This window comes from Gossypium hirsutum, chromosome A07, assembly GCF_007990345.1.
Source record: "Gossypium hirsutum isolate 1008001.06 chromosome A07, Gossypium_hirsutum_v2.1, whole genome shotgun sequence".
In the NCBI taxonomy this organism is placed as follows: Eukaryota; Viridiplantae; Streptophyta; class Magnoliopsida; order Malvales; family Malvaceae; genus Gossypium; species Gossypium hirsutum.
The window spans coordinates 15,661,740-15,667,939 of NC_053430.1; the positions used below are offsets into that span (position 1 = coordinate 15,661,740).

General features: G+C 36.6%; 1 non-coding gene across 1 annotated transcript; it reads left to right on the forward strand.

Moving 5' to 3' along the window:
• Nucleotides 1-4,676: 4,676 nt before the first annotated feature.
• LOC121204407 (small nucleolar RNA R71) lies at nt 4,677-4,781 on the forward strand. Its single transcript, XR_005899332.1, has one exon. It is a non-coding gene; the product is annotated as a small nucleolar RNA R71 (small nucleolar RNA).
• The last annotated feature ends 1,419 nt before the right edge of the window (nt 4,782-6,200 follow it).

The window sequence follows — 6,200 nt, forward strand, 5'->3', positions numbered from 1 at the left end:
GGCTTTCCTTGAGTAGTTCCCTGCTTCCCTCTCTGTGTATATCATTTTCCTCCTCCTTTAGGGTGTATTTATAGGCTTTAAAATGCCTAAGAACCCTTAAAATTGGCCTTTTCCAAATAGACTAAACTTGGGCTCGGCAGGAACACGCCCGTGTGACACGTTCGTGTGCGATTGCTTAAGGCCGTGGTCAAGCTTGTTAAATAGGCATGGGCTTGTGGTCCACCCGTGTGAGTCGTGCTTCGATTCTGCCAAATTGACACAGCCGTGTGGTCTGCCCGTGTGAGGAGGTTCAGGCAGTGTTGATTTCGTACGTTGGCCCATTTTCTCCGTTTTTGGCCCGTTTCTAGTTCCTTTCACTCTCCTATGCTCACCTAAGTATAAAACATGAATTTAAGGCATCAGGAGCATCGAATTCACCAATTTTAAGGAAAAATCATCAATAAAATGTGCTCAGCATGGGATAAAAATATGTATGAATTACGGTTTATTAAATACCCCCACACTTAAGCATCCTCAAGCAAAATCCTCAACTCATAATCAAAATAAATTCTTCTCAACTTATAATTTCTATCGATAATATCTCAAAATAATCCATAGGTAATCATACATTAAAAATTCAACTGAAAGAACATCAAAGTTTCAAACATTCCAAGTTGAACATTTTATCATGAAAACATAGGTGTCTCCCCTCATTTAAGTAATTACTTTTGATTCAAAATATCATAGAGTTTCACAACCTCACTAAAGATTCACTCAAATCACTCGAGATGTTTAAGGACAATAAATGAAGCACTCAATAGTCAATAATGAAGAGTCATTACCATAGGCTTGCATGAAAATAAAATCTCCACCACTATAAATTGAGATGAAACATCAATCAAAAGCTCTTTAGAGGGTTGTAACGTGGCTTTGGTTAGAGGGTGTAGTCACAAACTGAAAGAAAGGGTTAGAATCGAGATTGAATTGAAAAATTGCCTAACTAGAAAAGTGACTTGTCATCAATTGTGTACAACAGAGCTTTTTCTCAGAATATGGAATTTAACTTCTTTAGCTCAGAAGATCACTACTACTAATATGTATACATGTATTTTTTTTGTCTTAGAACAAGTCAAATTACAAAATAGAATCAAACATAGCTAAGCAATTATTCCAACTCAAATCTCGACAAAAATAGGGATCAAATTAATTTAGGGGATTTCAACAACAATGAGTTATGGGTTAATATCGAGAGTAAATCAATGAATGGGTTGTTAGGCTCAAGAGGGTTCACTAAGGGTTAATTGTGAAGGTAGGCTTTTATGGAGTGAGTGGGTTAAACCTAAGTGCCTTTATCATTTTGACATATCAAATCAAATGTTGTGGTCTTGACATGCATAATCAAGCAAGTTCTAGAATAACAATTCAATACTGACGCACTCATAATGAAAGTGAGCATGAAAGAAATAATAGATGCTCTAAAGGCTCAAGATCTCACAAAAATTATGGCTTTTTTATGTTTAAACTTGTGAATTCCAACTCAAGATAATACCTAAACTTAGGGAAACAACATAAAAGTTTTTAATTCTTCAAAAATCAACTTATCATGCTTGATTCCCTAATGTCTTAAAGTTTAAGCAATCAATGCATAAATACCTATGTTTTAATTCAAGATATATCAATAAGAGTCATAAATCAATCAAAATTTATCCTAAACATGATATGGGAGCTTTTCAAGAGAACAAGACAATCATTTAGGGATTTTTCTGATAGTGAAATGAATACCCCCACACTTAAGATGCATATTGCCCTCAATGTACAAAGATGGATATATAGAAAAAAAATATAAAAATAAGATAGGAAGAGAAGTGAAACTTCCTGATTGATGAATGAATTTCCTTGAACTGGAGTTTTGGAGAATAATCGGCGTAAGGATGGAGGAGGATACTCCGGCAGTGGTAGAGGTTCATTAGTCCATATGTCCTGCGCCAAAAGAATATTATATCTGGTGGTAGTTATGGTCGTGGTCGAGCAGGACATGGCAGTCGTGGAGAACCTTTCCCAGTGGAGTTTCAAGTTCTTGAGTAATAGTAAGCTTTGGAGCTCTTTATAACTGTGATAGAATCAGGAACTCTTTTAGGAAGCATACCGAAGCATAATTACTCGTAATGAAATAGCCGAAGAATAAAAATTGTAAAAAACTCAGGATAAAATAGTATTAAAAAGAAATCAAAAATAATTTCAAATTATAGAGATAAAAATAAAATAAAATAAATAATAGGTGTTTATAGAGAAATTGGGGCACACGGCCATGGGGCACGCCTGTGTGCTCTAAGCTTAGCCCGTGCATTTCGTAATTTTTGAAATTAGGCGCATTGGTGTACACGGCCATGTTGCACGGCTGTGTCGATCTCTGTTTGCTTCTTCCACGTCTGTGTATGCAGGCGCACACCCGTGTTAAATTGACAGGTTTATCCACGATTTCAAAACACGGCATGTTGCATGCCCGTGTTATTTTGGCAGTGTCGCCCACGGCCATGTCGCACGGCCGTGGCTACTTATCGCATCCCGTGTTAGGGAAGAAATTTTTTCCCTGTTTTCACATGGCCATATTGCACAGCCGTGTTTCATTCCGTGGTATGTGCACGGCCTATGGCACGCCCGTGTTCCTGGCCGTGTGGTTCTGAAAAGCTTGTGTTCAATGATTTAGTTAGTATGTTAGATTTTAAAAACTAAAATTTAAATAAAGTAATATTGTTAGTGCTCGGGTTGCCTCCCGAGAAGCACTTATTTATAGTCTAAGCTCGACTTAGCTCTCCTTAAATGGTCATGATGGTTCGAGGAGTTTATACTCCTGATTCTTGCTATGAATCTCATCAAAATAAGGTTTTAGGCGGGTATTGTTTACCTTAAAAGTGTCGAACTTGGGATGACTTACCTCAACTGTACCGAATGGGAAAATGCTAAGTACCGTAAGAGGAATTTCTTCATTCGGTTTGGCAGTGACAATGTGAAGATCTGCGACATCTAATAAAACTTTATCTCCAACCTTAAGTTAATTTGGAAAGGTATTGAGTTTGTTCTGACGTAGTTTTGGTTTATCGTGTGTTCTCGATTTATGTGTCTACCATTCATCTAGCTCCTCGATTTGTAGCTTTCGTTCTTCATTAATAGGTCCTCTACTATTGCTTGAAAATGACTCATGTACTTCTTTCAAACTCATTGTTTCGTCTCCCACACAAAGTGTGAGCTCACCTGTGCCAACATCAATAATCTTTCTAGCAGTTGCTAAAAAGGGTCTTCCTAAAATCAAAGGAGTGTTGCTATCCTCCTCTATGTCTAGAATAACAAAGTCAACAGGAAATATAAATTTATCGATTTTAACTAACACATCTTCAATAATACCCCCAGGAAATCTTATAGTTTTATCTGCTAATTGAATGCTCATCCTAGTCTGTTTGGGTTTCCCGAGACCTAGTTGTTTAAACATTTTGTAAGGCATGACGTTAATACTAGCCCCTAAATCAGCTAATGCATTATTAACATCTAAACTACCAATTAAGCAAGGAATCGTAAAACTCACTGGATCTTTTAGTTTGTTGGGTAGTTTATTCTGTAGAATAGCTGAGCAAACTGCGTTTAGCTTCACATGCAAAGCCTCATCCAACTTCCGCTTATTTGCTAAAATCTCCTTTAAAAATGTCATTGCGTTTGGCATCTACGATAGAGCTTCACTAAACGGTAAGTTAAGATGTAATTTTTTTAAGAGTTTAAGGAATTTACCAAATTATTCATCTGAGCGGTCTTTTCATGTCACATTAGGGTATGATACACGAGGTTTGTATTCTGTACTTACCAGTTTCTGCTCATTATGGTCTACCTCACCTTTACCTTTGCTTATCTCAGTTTCTTGCCTTGGTTCTGGTTCAGGTGTAACTAACCCTTCCTCATCTTGACTAGTAATCGCGTTGAGTTGCTCCATTGGGTTAGATTCTGTGTTGCTTGGCAAGCTACTTTGTAGTCGTTCAGAAATCAACTTGGCAAGCTATCCAATTTGAGTTTTGAGCCCTTGGATCGATGCTTGTTGATTCTTAAGTGCTATATCGGTATTCTAGAAACTAGTTTCTGACACCGATATAAACTTTGAAAGCATCTTTTCAAGGTTCAGCTTCTTTTCCTATTGGTAGGGTGGTTGTTGAAAACCCGGAGGATGTTGTGGCCTTTGATTTCCTTGACCGCCCCATGAGAAATTGGGATGGTTCCTCCAACCTGCATTATAAGTATTACTATATGGGTTATTTTGGGATCTAGAGTTATTGTTACCCATATATTGGACTTGTTCCTCCTCAATGCTAGGGTTGAAGGGTTGATATTCTGTGCATGCTCCTCCTCCATTCGAATCGCACCTCATCACTAGGTGTACCTGAGTAGAACCACACAAACCGTCAATCTTTTTATTTAAGAGTTCTACTTAGTTAGATAGCATAGTAAGCGCATCGAGGTTAAAAACACCGGCTGCTTTCGTCGGCTTTGTTCTCATAACTTGCCACTGACAATTATACAGTGACATCTCCTCAATAAATTCGTAAGCCACCTCAGGTGTCTTATTATTGATAGTTCCTCTAGCGGCTGCATCAATCATCTATCGAGTTGAAGGATTCAGGCCATTATGGAACGTTTGAACCTGTAGCCAAAGCGGTAACCCATGGTGAGGGCATCTTCTTAAAAGGCTTGTATCTCTCCCATGCATCGTAGAGTGTTTCTAAATCCATCTGCACAAAAGAAGAGATATCATTACGTAATTTGGCTGTTTTAGTAGATGGAAAATATTTTAATAAAAATTTTTCGGTCATTTGTTCCCAAGTAGTGATTGACCTTCGTGGTATTGAGTTCAACCATTTTTTAGCCTTATTTCTTAACGAAAAGGGAAACAATCGAAGGCGAATGGCATCATAAAAAATTCCATTAATTTTGAAGGTATCGCAAAATTCTAGGAAATTTGTCAAGTGAGCGTTGGGATCATCATCCTGCAAACCATCAAACTAAACAAACTGTTGTATCATTTGAATGGTGTTAGGTTTCAGTTCAAAATTATTTGCAGCAATAGCAGGTCTAACTATACTTGACTCAGTTCCTGTTAAATTAGGTTTAGCATAATCATACATAGTGCACGGAGCAGGATTTTGATTAACAACAATTGCAGGAAGTAGAAGATTTTCTTGGTTTTCAGCCATCTCCTCGGTTGTGGATTGAATATCGTCCTCTTGCTCGTTCTCTGTGTATCTTAAGCTTCACCTTATTTCTTTTTGGTTTTTGTGAACTGTGCAATCGACCTCACTGTCAAAAACTAATGGTCCTGACGGATTTATTCTAGTCATAAACTATAAGAACTTGCCAGAAAAAAGGAAAAGAAAGAATTCGTAATAAAAATTAGAATAAAATTTAAATTGCAGTAAAAGTAAATGGCTAAAGTAATAAAAATCGAGTGTTTCTAATATTTTAGTTCCCCGATAACAGCGTCAAAAACTTGATACGTGATATTCATTACAGGTTTTAAATATTTATAATGAATCATTCTTGAAACTAACTATTATCACGATGAAGGCAAGTGTACCTATCGAACAATAGTATAGGTTTAGCAAGACCAGATTGTCGAACCCAAAGGAACTAAAAGTACTAGTAATGACTTTTTTATTATTATCTAGCCTAAGAATAATGAGGTTTGTTTTAACTAACTAATTAACTAAAGTAAGAATTCACAGAAAATTAATTTTGGAAAACTCGATTGATTGAGACAATACCTAAGGAAAAATCCACCTAGACTTCACTTGTTATTTGACTCTGAATCGGACGATTTATTCATTTGACTTGATCCGTAGAAATCTTTAGGTTAAATTATTATCTCTCTTGAGACTAACAACGTTTAACGCTAGGTTAAATAATTGAAATCTCTTTCTAATTAACTCCCTAGGGTTGCTTTAACACGATCTATAGATCCCCTTATAAGGTTTCACCCTAATCCGACAAAATCTTGTCACCCTATCTCTAGGCGCGCAACTAACTCCCCTTAATTATGAAAAATGTACTCTTAGACAGGGTCTATTCCTCCTCTGAATAAGATCTTAACTTGAATTAATATCCTGGAATATCAAAACAAGAATTAAGAACACGTAATTAAGAACAACTCAAATATTTATCATACAATTCAGATAATAATAACAAGA